This window comes from Microcaecilia unicolor, chromosome 9, assembly GCF_901765095.1.
Source record: "Microcaecilia unicolor chromosome 9, aMicUni1.1, whole genome shotgun sequence".
Taxonomy (NCBI): Eukaryota; Metazoa; Chordata; class Amphibia; order Gymnophiona; family Siphonopidae; genus Microcaecilia; species Microcaecilia unicolor.
The window spans coordinates 175,721,396-175,736,961 of record NC_044039.1 but is presented as its reverse complement, the minus strand read 5'-3'; the positions used below and the strand labels follow the sequence as shown (position 1 = coordinate 175,736,961).

Here is a 15,566-nt window from a genome sequence, read left to right as displayed (position 1 = left end):
TTCCCACAGGTGTGTGGGCATACCCCTATTCTTGGCATTAAACGAATAGCTCAGTTTCAGAAGGAGAAGACAGAGCTTGTGTGTGATTGGCTTTCCTTGCTTATATGTAATGGGGATCTCTGTAGGCAGAATCATGCAATCACACAGATGGTCACACACAGATCACTCTAGAAACTCGGAAAAATTTGGCTGTTGTGATCTGTTCATATCATGCTTATAATATGTGATTGTCCTCCGCCTTGTACTTGATGGGTAAGCAGATTATAAATGCCAGAATCAAATTAAATGGGAACGAGGGAAGTATTGTGGTGATGCAGTATGTGGATGTTTGTTTTCTTTGTGTGTGTGTTCTACCCCCGAATGGTAAGCCTAAACATGGCCATGTTGGGTTTTAATTCATATGATCTCTTAAATTTATCATTTTTGTTGTTTTCAATAACAGTCTTAATTCTACTTGTTTGCTCCCTTTTTGCCCTTTTATGGTACATGCCTTCTTAGACTTTATAGCAGAAAGTTGTACAATCTGATATGTACTTGGAGACTGTATATTTGGGTTTATTCAATTCAAATGTGATACAGCTTATGTACATTGAACAGCATAGCACAGAAAATGTTCAAAGACAAGGACTGTGGGGAGCACTGTTTCCAAGTTGCAGGAATTCTGCTTAGGGGAAAAAAAAAGATGGGAAGCATAATGGATTTCAGATGAAACTTTGGATGGAGCCGACTACAACTTGAATAGGGCTGAACTGTCTAAATACGGGGAGTAACTTACCAAGTTCTGAATCTCACCAAATCTCCTAGCTAATTTGATAGCAATTAGGAAGAAGGTTTTCCAAGATTGCTTATGTTCCTAAGTTTCTCAAAGAGGTTCAGAGGGAAGGGAAGGGGAATGGGCCTTGATATACCACCTTTCTGAGATTTTTGCAACTACATTCAAAGCGATTTACATATATTCAGGTACTTATTTTGTACCAGGGGCAATGGAGGGTTAGGTGACTTGCCCAAAGACACAAGGAGCTGCAGTGGGAATCGAACTCAATTCCCCAGGATCAAAATCTACTGCACTAACCACTAGGCTTTCAAGGGCATTATTAAGGTCTCAGTTGGAGGTGGGGGGGAGGGGGTCAGACGTCTTCCTGAAGACCAGATACTTTAAGCTATGCCATCCTACAAATACCAATTGCTGCGATTCTAGATGTATTTACACATTTATCCCGAAATGTGGATAACTAGGTCTAGTAGAATCTGGAAGTTTCAGCAGGGAATGCCATAATTTATAACTAGACCACCACAATTCTGGAAGTTAACATGGTTCCTTGCACAATTTTCCTCCCTATGATGGCTAGCAATTTGGGATCTTTGCCTAAAGTGATGTTAGTATTTGATTTGTATCGCTTGCTTCTATACTACCAACTGGTGTCATAGTTACATCTAATCTCCTTCAGGTGGGGTGGGACAGAGGTGGGATTTCTAGAGAGAGGGATTCATCATGCCTTAGACCGAAGGTCTATTAATTCTTTTCTTACATCTATGTACTTTAGGATGCCAGTAAAGTTCTGTTTGTGTTCTGCTCTGAGTGGAGGAGCAGCCTAGTGGTTAGTGAAGTGGACCTTGATCCCAGGGAACTGAGTTCGATTCCCACTGCAGCTCTTTGTGACTCTGAGCAAGTCACTTAACCCTCCATTGCCCCCGGTACAAAATAAGTACCTGAATATATGTAAACCGCTTTGAATGTAGTTGCAAAAACCTCAGAAAGGCGGTATATCAAGTCCCAATTCCCTTTCTCTCTCAGAGATTGTCACAGAGAACAGTAGAGTATTTCTAAATAAACATAGGGTAAAAGTTGTCCATTAAGACTTGTTTACTGGATGGCTGGATAGAAAATGAGGTAGATTGTCTATGTGGAAATACAGCCTCCAACAGGATAAGAGCAATAAGCCCATGGGTTCCAATCCTGCCATTAAGGTTTGGGAATAAGGAGCAGAGTCCTGGCAAGACATCGTCATAGAAGAGAAAAAAATGGCTTCACTTACTAACTTTCCCTGTGATGCTGATGAGGTGGCCAGTTCTTATGGCTTTTGGGCAGCCAGGGGAAGGAATCTGTGCTGCCTGCTGGTACTCAAGAAGGATCTCTGCTTTCCACACATCTAAGAGCTGTGTTTTTTGTACTGAGGGACTGATGCTTTGAGGGAGCACTTAAGCTAACTGTGGCACTTTTGGCCTGGTTTTTGGCAGAGCTCATTGGAACTTTATAGAAGCCTGACAGTGGTGCTGTGGTTTTCCCTTAAGAGTGGCTGAGACAACTAGTACTGCATGAAGCTTGTTGGATCAGATCGGGAAGCTTTACTGCTCAGATCTTTGTCAAACATATATACTTAGTTCAATTATGTCTATCTAACAAACAGTATTATAATGCTGAAAAGTGAAGATACATACCTGTAGCAGATATTCTCCGAGGACAGCAGGCTGATTGTTCTCACGATTGGGTCGATGTCCGCGGCGGCCCAGGAAACCAGCAAAAGTTTGCAAGCAAAATAAAAATCTCTCTAGAACGCTCCGGCATGTGGGCAGAGTGCACAGCGCATGCGCGAACAGCTTCCCGCCAGCGGCACGAGCGTGACATCGTCAGTTTAATAAAAAGCAACCAGAGAACTAGAACAACTCCAAAGGGGAGGTGGGTGGCTTTGTGAGAACAATCAGCCTGCTGTCCTCGGAGGAGAATACCTGCTACAGGTAAGTATCTTCACTTTCTCCGAGGACAAGCAGGCTGCTTGTTCTCACGATTGGGGTATCCCTAGCACCTAGGCTCACTCAAAACAATGAACATTGGTCAATTGGGCCTCGCAACGGCGAGGACATAACAGAGATTGACCTGAAAAGAAACAGATCTAAGTGAGAGTGCAGCCTGGAAGAGAACAGAAATGGGCCTAGGAGTGTGGAGTTGGATTCTAAACCCCGAACAGATTCTGCCGCACTGACTGCCCAAACCGACTGTTGCGTCGGGTATCCTGCTGAAGGCAGTAGTGAGATGTGAATGTGTGGACTGATGGCACGTTGCAGCCTTGCAAATCTCTTCAATAGAAGCTGACTTCAAGTGAGCCACTTATGCAGCCATGGCTCTGACATTATGAGCCATGACATGGCCCTCTAGAGTCAGCCCAGCTTGGGCATAAGTAAAGGATATGCAATCCGCTAGCCAATTAGAGATTGTGCGTTTTCTGATGATGACTCCCCTCCTGTTGGGATCAAAAGAAACAAACAACTGGGCGGACTGTCTATAGGGCTTTGTCCGCTCTACGTAAAAGGCCAATGCTCTCTTACGGTCCAAGGTGTGCAACTTGTCCTCACCAGGGCGGGTATGTGGACAGGGAAAAAATGTTTCAGATGGCAGGAATTCAGTGGCTCAAAAGGAGCTTTCATCACCTGGGTGAGAACGAAGTTGAGATCCCATGACACTGGTGGAGGTTTGACAGGGGGCTTTGACAAAAGCAAACCTCTCATGAAGCGAACAACTAAAGGCTGTCCAGAGATAGGCTTACTCTCTACATGTTGATGATAACCACTGATTGCACTAAGGTGAACTCTTACGGAGTTGGTCTTGAGACCAGACTCTGATAAGTGTAGAAGGTATTCAAGCAGAGTCTGTGTAGGACAAGAAAAAGGATCTAGGGCTTTGCTGTCACACCAGACGGCAAACCTCCTTCATTTGACAGAGTAACACTTTTTCGTGGAATCTTGCCTGGAAGCAAGGAAGACTCGGGAGACACCCTCTGAAAGACCTAAAGAGGCAATTTCTAAGCTCTCAACATCCAGGCCGTGAGAGCCAGAGACTGGAGGTTGGAATGTAGAAGCGACCCCTCGTTCTGGGTGATGAGGGTCGGAAAACACTCCAATCTCCACGGTTCTTCAGAGGACAACTCCAGAAGAAGATGGAACCAGATCTGACGAGGCCAGAAGGGAGACACCAGGATCATTGTTCCACGGTCTTGCTTGAGTTTCAGCGAAGTCTTCCCTACTAGAGGTATGGGAAGATACGTATACAGAAGGCCTGCCCCCCCAATGCAGGAGAAAGGCATCTGAAATCAACCAAAGTCTACACATCATGAACTCCTGGGCAGATGCATTTCGATTGAAACTAAACGCAGAAAAAACTCAATGCCTGATACTCACCTCCCAGTAGAACACGAATGAATTTACCGCTATAAACACACCAAAACTAAACCTTCCAATCTCAGAAACTCTAAAAATCCTTGGAGTCACTTTTGACCGCCACTTAACACTTGAAACTCATGCAAACAACACAACCAAAAAAATGTTCTACTGCATGTGGAAACTGAAAAGAATAAGACCATTCTTCCCAAGATCCGTCTTTCGCAGCCTAGGGCAATCCCTCGTACTCAGCCATCTAGATTACTGCAACTCACTATACGCAGGTTGTAAAGAGCAAACACTGAGGAAACTTCAAACAGCCCAGAACACAGCAGCCAGACTCATCTTCGGAAAACCAAAATACGAAAGTGCCAAGCCCTTACGAGAGAAGCTACACTGGCTCCCACTCAAGGAACGCATTACTTTTAAAATATGCACATTAGTCCACAAAATCATTCACGGTGAAGCCCCAGCTTACATGTCTGACTTAATAGACCTACCACCCAGAAACGTTAAAAGATCATCCCAAACTTTCCTCAACCTTCACTTCCCTAATTGCAAAGGAATAAAATACAAAACGCTGCACGCATCAACCTTTTCTTATATGAGCACGCAATTCTGGAATACACTACCACGCAATCTGAAAATGATCTACAAACTAACCAACTTCCGCAAATCATTGAAAACTCATCTCTTTGATAAGATTTACTGCAAGGATGAAAACACATGAAGTCCACACACACTGTTAGTAATGCTACAATACACTCCCTTCTGAATTTCCCATCCCCCGCAATTTCACCACATTTATACCTCTAATCACAGAAAAATGTTATACCGAATGCTCTCCTACTATTGTTTAGCTGCCCTATCAGTTTCCCGTTATTTCTTTCCATTGTTCTTCTCCACTGTTCTATTGCCTTAACGATACTCTGACTTTGTTTTCGCATAACTCCTCACAATGTATTCCATAACCAAGTTGTAACAAAATGTATTTCCACCATTCACAATGTATTGTAAGCCACACTGAACCCGCAAATAGGTGGGAAAATGTGGGATACAAATGCAATAAATAAATAAATAGTTTGTCGTGGGCCTGAAGTCTGGAACAGAATTGAGGGACTTTGTGATTGATCTGAGTGTCAAAAAGATCCACCGAGGAGGTGCCCCACGCTCAGAAGATTTTGTGGACAACACCCATGTTTAGCGATCACTCGTGAGGTTGCATGATCCTCTCAACCTGTCAGCCAGACTGTTGTTTACGCCTGCCAGATACGTGGCTTGGAGAAACATGCTGTAACGGCGCGCCCAAAGCCACATCCGGACGGCTTCCTGCCACAGAGGGCGAGATCCGGTGCCCCCCTGCTTGTTGGTGTAATACATAGCAACCTGATTGTCTGAATGAGAATGATTTGGTTGGACAGCCGATCTCTGAAAGCCTTGAGAGCGTTCCAGATCGCTCGTAATTCCAGGAGGTTGATCTGAAGACCCTTTTCCTGAAAGAACCAAGCTTCTTGTGTGTGAAGTCCATCTACATGAGCTCCCCACCCTAGGAGGGATGTATCCGTTGTTAGCACTTTTTGTGGCTAAGGAATTTGGAATGGACGACACAAGGTCAAATTGGATCGAATGGTCCACCACTGAAGGGAACTGCAAAAGTCGGTGGAGAGATGGATCACATCCTCTAGATCCCCTGTGGCCTGGGTCCATTGAGCTGATCTCATATGTAGGTGTGCCATGGTAATTACATGAACTGTGGAGGCCATGTGTCCTAAGAGTCTCAACATCTGCCGAGCTGTGATCTGTTGAGAGGCTCGAGTCATGGACACGAGGACCAGGAGATTGTCTGCCCTTGCCTGGGGAAGATAAGTTCGAGACGTCCGTGTGTACAACAGAGCTCCAATGAACTCCAATTTTTGAACCGGGACAAGATGGGACTTGGGATAATTGATCACGAACCCCAGTAGCTCTAGCAGTCGAATAGTCATCCGCATGGACTGTACAGCGCCTGACTCCGAGGTGCTCTTCACCAGCCAATCGTCGAGATAAGGGTACACATGAACTCCCAGTCTGCGTAGCGATGCTGCGACAACAGCCAGGCACTTTGTAAAAACCCTGGGCGTAGATGCGAGGCCAAAGGGCAGTACACAGTACTGAAAGTGCCGAATTCCAAACCAAAATCGAAGATACTTCCTGTAAACTGGGAGTATCGAGATGTGGGTATAGGCAACCTTTAAGTCCAGAGAGCATAGCCAATCGTTTTCCTGAATCATGGGAAGAAGGGTGCCCAGGGAAACCATCCTGAACTTTTCTCGGATTAGAAATTTGTTGAGGAACCTTAAGGTCTAGGATGGGACACATCCCTCCTGTTTTCTTTTGCACAAGGAAGTACATGGAATAGAATCCCAGCCCTTCTTCCCCTGGTGGAACGGGTTCGACCGCACTGGCCTTTAGAAGGGCGGAGCGTTCCTCTGCAAGTACCTGCTGGTGCTGGGAGCTGAAGTAGTGAGTTCCTGGTGGACAATTTGGAGGTAAGGATTCCAAATTGAGAGTGTATCCTAACCGGACTATTTGAAGAACCCACCGGTCGGAGGTTATAAGAGACCACCTTTGGTGAAAAAATATTAACCTCCCTTCAATCGGTTAAGTCGTCCAGAATGGACACTTGCACTGTGGCTATGCTGCACAGGAGGCAATCAAAAGCCCGTCCCCTGCTTTTGCTGGGGAGCCGCATGGGCCTTAGGTGCATGCTGTTGACAAGAACGAGCGCGCTGGGACTGAGCCTGGGTAGGCTGCCGAGAAGCAGGAGTGTACCTACGCCTATTATAGAAATAGGGAGCATGCTTCTCCCTCCAAAAAACCTCCTAGATGAGGAGGTGGTAGCAGAAGACGCCCGGCGGAAGAGAGAATCCATAGCATCATGGTGCTTTTTGATCTGATCGACCACATCCTCTACTTTTTCGCCAAAAGGTTATCCCCCCAGCAAGGAACATCCGCCATTCGCTGCTGGATCTTATGATCTAGGTCAGACACACGCAGCCACGAGAGTCTGCGCATCACTATACCTTGAGCAGCTATTCTGGATGTCACATCAAAAGTGTCGTTAGTACCCCTGGCCAGGAATTTTCGACACGCCTTCTGCTGCCTGACCACCTGGTGAAAAGGTTCGGCGAGCTCCGGAGGAAGCGCCTCGACCAAACTGGACAGTTGCCTCACCAAGTTCCACAAGTGGATGCTCGTGTAGAGCTGGTATGTCTGTATCTTGGCTGCGAGCATAGCAGCCTGATACATCTTCCTCCCAAAAGAATCCAAGGTCCTAGACTCTCTGCCTGGAGGCGCCGAGGCATAGTCCCTAGTACTCTTGGCTCTCTTGAGAGCAGAGTCCACCCCCATAGAATTGTGAGGTAGCTGAGAATTCACCATCACCGGCTCTCCGTGGACTCTGTACTGGGACTCAGCTTTTTTGGGGACCACTGGATTAGAGAGAGGGAATGAACAGTTTCGCATAAGAACTTCCCTGAGTGTGTTATGCAAGGGAGCCGTTGCAACCTCTGTAGGTGGAGAAGGATAATCCAAGACCTCGAGCATCTCGGCCCTGGGCTCATCCACAACCTCCATAGAGAAGGGAATATCCTTAGACATTTCCCGAACAAAGAAGGAAAAAGGAAGACTCTCAGGAGGAGACATCCTTCTTTCAATGGGCGGAGCAGGATCAGAGGGGACCCCATAGGACTCTTCTTCAGAAAAGTATCTGGGATCTTCCTCTTCCTCCCACGAACGCTCATCCTCGGTATCGGACAAAAGCTAAGAGCAGATTGAACCCGAGCCTGTCTCGACATCGAGGAACGACGACCTTGAGGGGGGTGTCGAGAAGTTGACCCCTGCCTGGACTGCGGCGAAGCTTCCTCCGCTGACATCGAAAAGGAGTCAACCTGGGTGGCAGCCGACACCGATGCCGCAAGCGGCACCCAGGTCGGGGACCTCACCACAGGCGAAGGACCAGATGCCGCTTCAACAGTCGGTGCAGAAGGCGCAAGCACCCCTGACACCGAAGTAGACTGGCGCAGCAATCCCTCCAGAAGCTCTGGAAGAAGGGCCCTGATGCGCTTGTCAAGAGCCTCCATCGGTAAAAGGCTGCGCGGCCGGTGCAGGAGCCGGTGACAGAATCTGTGGGGGCTCAAGAGCCGGTACCAGGCTGCCAGAAGACCGACGCATCAGCACCTCCTGTATAGAGGGAGAGCGATCCTCTCGGCACCGATGCTTCTCGGGTGCCGAATCCCTCGGCTCCCCGGAGCTCTCAGTACTGCGCATGGAAGGAGATCGATGATGGTGCTTCTTAGCCTTCGCTCAACGCCCGTCATCGAGACTCCTCGGTACCGAAGAGGAGGACGTGGAATCCTCACGCCTCCTCAGGGCCGGGTCCGACGAAGATTGGTCCCGGGGGGGGGGGGGGGGCCCTGCATAGCAGTAGGCCTCGAGACAGGTGACCCACTCGATGCCTCGCTGCTCCCAGCGCGATGTGGTCATTCGGCAGCCATTACCTATGCTCTCAAAGTCGATGCTTCCCTCGACATCAAAGCCACCGACCTCAGTACCAAAGCCGATGTCGAAGGACCGGACCGATCAGGAAAAAAAGTTTTTCCCGTTGAGCCTCCCGAGATACTTTAGTCCGTTTTTTCATTAAAGGGCACAGCTTACAGGCAGCTGGAAGATGATCGGGCCCAAGGCACTGGAGACACCAAGAGTAGGGGTCAGTACCCGAGATGGTCCGGTTGCACCGAGTACAACGCTTGAAACCGCTGGGTGTCCTCGATGACAGATGGAAAAACAGCGGCTGCAAAATTAAAGGACGCGATTGTGCCAATTAAAAAGGCACAAAAAGGGAAAAAGAAAAACCGGCCACGTGGCCAAAAGATGGCCGCAACAAAAATTATTTTGGGAAACGATACAGAAATACCTTGAAACATTATCAGGGCAAGGGCTACTCCCATCCCGGAGAGGAGTACTTTTGAACAAAAGCAATGCATATGGGATCTCAGATAAAAATTTGGAGTCACTCTTCTGTAAGGCATATGCAGTGGGGAAAAAATGTATACTTAGGCACTGGATGCAGGCTGAACCACCCTCCATTTGGCTCTGGAGGAATAAGCTCCATGAGCTAATGCTATGGGAAGCCAGGGCTGCCCATGGCAACTCAAAGAGACGAAGGAATTTTATCAATATACGGAACCCATATCTGCAAAATATTTCTCATAAAGCAAGTGCTGTATTAAATAATTTTAGCAAACCTTAACTTATAGAGAACCCAGTAGACATATATTCCTTGTATTAGATAGGTAAAGTCTGGTGATAGAATTTTGAAAGGAATAGATACCATGAAGTAAGAAGCTCACGGTACAGGAAATATAAAGGGGGGTGGGATGGGTAGGAGAGGAGTAAATGTAGTAAAATTGATGATACAGTTAAGATGTACATAAATGCACATGATGTGTCACTATGATAACAGAATGTTTGCCTTTCATAAATCTGTCCCAAATGTTTGATCATCAATAAAAATCGTATAAATATAAGAAGGCCACAACGAAAATAAAGAAAACTTATACTCAGTGAGAAAACTAAGGAAAATAAGGGACTAAGAAAAAACTTTTTTTTTTAATTTTGAGAAAAACTAAACAAAAAGAAGCAGCAGCAAAAGGGGAAGTGGTAACACTACGATCTCCTGGGCCGCAGGTAACACAGCGCAAAAACTCCGTGTCACCTCAGTTGCGGAAAAAAGGTAACTGACGATGTCACACTCGTGCCGCGGGCGAGAAGCCCGAGAGTTCTAAAGAGATTTTTATTTTGCTTGCAAAATTTTGCCGGTTTCCTGGGCCGCCGCGGACATCGACCCAATCGTGAGAACAAGCAGCCTGCTTGTCTTCAGAGAAATAATTTTACAATTGGGCGTCTCCATTTAGGCTGTGCATTAGAAGCTTATGCTATAATAGCACCTGGGCACCCAGGTTCCACTATAGAATACTAGCATAACCTGGTATTGGTGGGCTTAACATTTATACGCCCACAGTTATGTCAGCAACAGACATAACCTGGGTGGGGGGGGGGGGGGGGCACTTTTTCACATCACTTGCTCCACTACAAACACTCAAGTTTCAGATCATTTTGCAAGAAGAAATATTGTGGTTTACAAAATGTCTAGTAGAGCCTCTATAAATTCCATCTGAAGTCTCTGATTTGACTTTGGCTATTGGATCATTGATAAACCCAATAACTCTAGCATCTGTATGGTATTGTAAATTGATTTATGTCTCCATAAAACATTCTCCTGATCAGCTAATCATCCAATTAAGGGAATTTATTCAGCCCCAGCTTTTATAAGTTGTCTATTACAGCCAAACAATTCTAGAAAAGCTAACTGAAGGCCAAAAGGCAGAACACAATCCTTGAAATGGCATTTCTCTAAACAAATTTGGATACGTCTATATGCCAGGAATAACTTCTATATGGATTTGTGTTTCTTTCAAGTCCAGATAGTGCAGAGGGACCAAAACATGATCTATAGACATCTTAGCCAATTTCAGGGCAGAATCAAATCATCACAGCTTGATGGGGTAAGTTGGGACCAACTGAACCATCAACCTTTTTAATAATGGGTATTTACCTTCTTTGCACTAGGGAATGGCATGGATGTTTTCCAACATTCTCTCATACACCTCTGGTGGAGATGATGGGCAGATAGATACTGCCGTCAACTCTTTTGGCCCAATGCTCAATGGACCTCTGTATCAAATAACATGATATTATAGTATGCTGTAATAGAAAAAAAAATTTAGCAGGAGACCTCAGTGGCAACTCATTTCACACAGAAACACAGGGGCCCGTTTACTAAGGTAAGTAGGCACCTACACAAATCAATTTGGAACTGCCGACCAGCTACCACGTGCCCCGGGCAGTAATTCCATTTTTTACGCGTGTCTGAAAATATTTTTTTATTTTCTACCACGTGGTGCTAACCAGGCGGTAATTGGCAGCGTATGCATGCTGACGATTACCAAATTTTGACGCACTTCCATTTTCAGCCCCCCCCCCCCCCCCCAAAAGGCTTTTGCAGGCACAATGAAAAATGGACCTGCACACGTCCAATACATGTGCCTACAACAGCGCAGGCAATTTTTCGGCGCACCTTAGTAAAATGACCCCATAATCCTATGGCTGACCCACATGGTCATCAGTCTTTATAAATTTAAATTTTTTTTTTAGAAAAGTCTTTTGCGTATTTTAAGAAAATCTTACAGTGAATTAGCTTTATAAGTCTTTTAAATATTGTACACTTAGCTTACGACACTGTTCCACAGATTTCTGACAGGAGGACCCGCAACCAACATGAGTCATGTTTCATCCACTGCTGCATCAGGGTATGGCCCTCTGAAATACAAAATTTTAATTAATGTGACCAGCAAATAAAACATACCTGCCATAATTCAAAATTCTTGAAATTAATTTTAGAAAAGTAGCACATCATAGCTGTCTTTCAAAGTTACATTTTAGGCATTCAATATGGCTGCCGCTCAAAATGTTTAAATAGTCACATGATCAAAATCAGCCAATCAACTTCAATCTTATCCAGTATTCTCCAGTGAATGTCAGTGTGAATTCACAACTGCAGGGAGATCCATTAAGGTTAGACTCTCTGAACGTAAGTTCAAGATTTCAAGACAAATGACAGCCCCTTTAGTACCCCATTAGGTAGAAAAGAAACATCTTTTGACAGACATTCACTGGAGAATACTGGACAAGACTGAAGTAGGGTGGGAGGTAGTGATTCTGACAAATTACTGAATCATAAAGAACAATAGTGATTTATACCTTGAATACGGTGGCCCCTATAGGCCTAAATTTGGAAATTGATTGGGCCTCCTTGATTTAGTTTCCGAGTGCTTTGCACTTCCAACTGTTGATTGGCTAATAATGATCATGTGATCTATTTAAATGTTGGCATTTTTGAGCAGCGGCCATACTGAATGCCTAAATGTAGTAAGTTTCAAAGTCAGGTATGGTATGTTACTTTTCTAACAATAATTTCAAGAACTTTGAATTATAGCAGGTATTATTTTTAATTTGCTGGTTCCATTAATTAAATTTTTGTATTTCAGAGGGCCATATCCTAAAGCAGCCGTAGGCAAAACATGGATCATGTTGGTTGCAAGTTCTCCTGTCAGAAATCTGTGGAACAGTGTGCTAAGCTAACTGTACAATATTTAAAAGATTTATAAAGCTAATTCACTTTAAGATTTTCTTAAAATATACAAATAACTTCATTAAAAAATAAATTTATAAAGACCAATGATGATGTGGATGAGCCACTAAGTTCCTGTGTGAAATTAGTTGCCACTGAGGTCTGCCACAATAGGTTTTCTATTACAGCATGCCATAACTGTGTCATTTGATAGAGGTCAATTGAGCGCTGGGCTTTGATATTTTTACAAGTCAATTAAGTACCCCCACTCTTGAAATTATACAAACCATTTCAATTTTGATCAACTCTTTTGGGGCATGACGGTACTTTGACATCAAATGGTTCTACCCTAGATTCTTGTTTGACCTCTAAGGTACATAACTACACCGCCTTGAGTGAATTCCTTCAAAAAGGTGGTAAATAAATCAATAAAAATAGGTCTAGTTCCCTTATAAAATCTAAAAAATCTTCGAGTTATTCTTGGAATGTGGATAAATATGAACCAAGTGGAGGTTAGGTGAGTATCTCTTGGGAGTAATGACTCTCAATGGGTTAGTTTTGCACACACTACTCCTTGGAGAATCCTGTGCAAAAAAAAAAAAATTAAATTCTGCACACTATTTGTAATTTTATTTGTGCAGAATTCCCCTATCATGAAGGTCTAAAGTGTACCTCCCCACCCCTAGCCTTCCCTGACACCCCCATTTCTCTCCCCCATCCCTCAAGCTTTCCTTACCTGCCCAACCCCTCCAGTTCTATCTCCTAACTCCCAGCAAGGCTCCAATCCTATGCATCTCCAAGGTTCCCCTCAATGTACATAAGCCACACCTTCTCCCCAACCAAAGCATATATCCCACCTCTCCATCTTTATTCACAGCACATACGCTCCCCACACAAACATACCTCACCTCTCCTATCCCCCCCCCTCATACACATACTCCAACCTCCCCTTTCTTTCCCCACCACATTCCTAGCTTGCTTCAGAGACTCCCCCCATTCCCCCTAGCTTGCTCTAGTGACCACCTACTCCTGTGGTACACTCTCCCCATTCTAAGCAAGCAACCCCTACTCTCATGGCACACAGCCCCCAGCTTGCTTCAACCACCCCTACCCCCATGGCACTCTCCACTTTTGCTATACGCCTCCAGAAAACATTGTCTAAAATGGACGATGAGACAACAGGATCAATAGGATGATCTCCTTCCTTAGTGCTTAAAGGAGAGCCAAAAAACATAGTTTTTGGAATCAGCTGAACCATATACGTAGAATAGGGAGACAAGTCTTCTTCTAGGCACTGCTGCTTCATCCTTTTTACAGAACATGCCAAGATCTGCTGACTCATGCACACTGTTAACAGATTTCTCCTTCGAGTCTTAAGACCTAGTTTTCTTTGGCTCTATTTCAGCTCATGAAGCCCACTCCATATGAGCTGATGAAAAATAGCTATTTTTAGCTACTGGTCTATCCTTAGCCTTCAGCACTTAAGGGGTTTAACTTCTTTTGCATCTCCAAACTTCCAGTGCTTGGTGAAACTGACCCAGCACTGAAAATAACTACTTATTAGGTTTGCAAGATGAGATACTGAAATCCTTGTGCAAATTCTAATGCGAGACAACTTAAGACCTCCTTCATAGGCACCCTGCAGCATGTACTGAGATGGTCAGCAATGAACACCTTATGCCTGCACTCTGGCAATAATGACGCCATAGGTTCTAAACTTCGACAGAAAACGCGACATCATAAAATCAAAGATAAGTATAAAGCACAGACAGCCAGAAAGCCTGAACGAGACCACACAGCGCTAGAGACATGGAGGGGGAGGGGAGATAAAAGCTTGTGTGGATTTGGAAAAAAATGAGGGTTAACATTTCTAGTCTGAAAAAATGTTACAAAATTGCCTTTAGTTTACATGAGAGAAATGTGCAGCTCCTGGCTATTCCACTGACCTTAGATGAAGGCCAAATCAATGTAAACCAAATTGTCTGTTTGAAATGAGAGGCCCCATGAAGGAGAATAAATTTCTCAAGGCAACATGCTTATCTTTAAATAAGCCCTACTATGATAATTGGTTTTTTTTTCCAGTTCACATGCTGCATAAAGAAGTTTTAGTTCAATAAGACGAATTGGTCTCTTTTCATATCAATGGCTGAGAAAACATTATCTATGACATTTTTTTGTTCTGAAAACCATCTGTTTTTAACTAACAGTCAAAGTCCCCTTTCTTTCGTATTTTTGCTGACCTATTGATTTCTTTGAATAGGATTATTAGTTGACCCTCTGATGTAAGATGTTTTATGCCTACACTAGTAAAAAAGCCCCGTTTCTGATGCAAATGAAATGGGGGCTAGCAATGTTTTCTTCTGTGTGCATGTGGGAGTGTGTGTGTCCCTGCCCTCTGGCCTCTCTCCCCTCCCCCCTCTGAGTCCTTCACTGTTACAGAGCCAGCGATTTGATTTCGTGCTCTGCTGTTTTCCTTCACTGACTGTGTTACAGAGAGGGCGGGGCAGACACTCATAGGGAAACCGGATATCTCGCCCCCTTCACACTTCCGGCTGGGGCTTCATAGAACGTTGGTGTTGCTTTTTATATAAAGAGATAATCTTGTACGCTCCCTTTGTTGGGCAAGAAGCTCATGGGAGGAAACTCAACATTAATTATCTGTGATCCTTCTCATGAGCCTTCTTCTTCCGCAGCAAATATACCTCTGAATAAAGAAATCTTAACTGACCAATTTGTTTTAATGTGGAGTGGAGGAGTAGCCTAGTGGTTAGTGCAGTGGGCTTTGATCCTGGAGAACTGAGTTTGATTCCCACTGCAGCTCCTTGTGACTCTGGGCAAGTCACTTAACCCTCTATTGCCCCTGGTACAAAATAAGTACCTGAATATATGTAAACCGCTTTGAATGTAGTTGCAAAAACCTCAGAAAGGTGGTATATCAAGCCCCAATTCCCCCTTTCCCTTAATAAGCGGCCTAAATCCACACTTGGAAACCTTAATTAGAAATATACAATGGAAAAAATAATAGCCATAATGGGTCATACCAATGGTTCATCTAGCCCAGTATCCTGCTTCCAACAGTGACCAATCCAGGTTACAAGTGCCTGGCTGAATCCCAAATATTAGAAAGATTCCATGCTACCAAACTCAGGGATAAGTAGTGTTTTTCCCCATGTCTAGCTTATTA

General features: G+C 44.6%; 1 protein-coding gene across 1 annotated transcript in view; it reads right to left on the bottom strand.

Moving 5' to 3' along the window:
* The window catches only part of PCNX4 (pecanex 4), a 146,013-nt gene that overhangs the window by 66,676 nt on the left and 63,771 nt on the right, over positions 1-15,566 (bottom strand).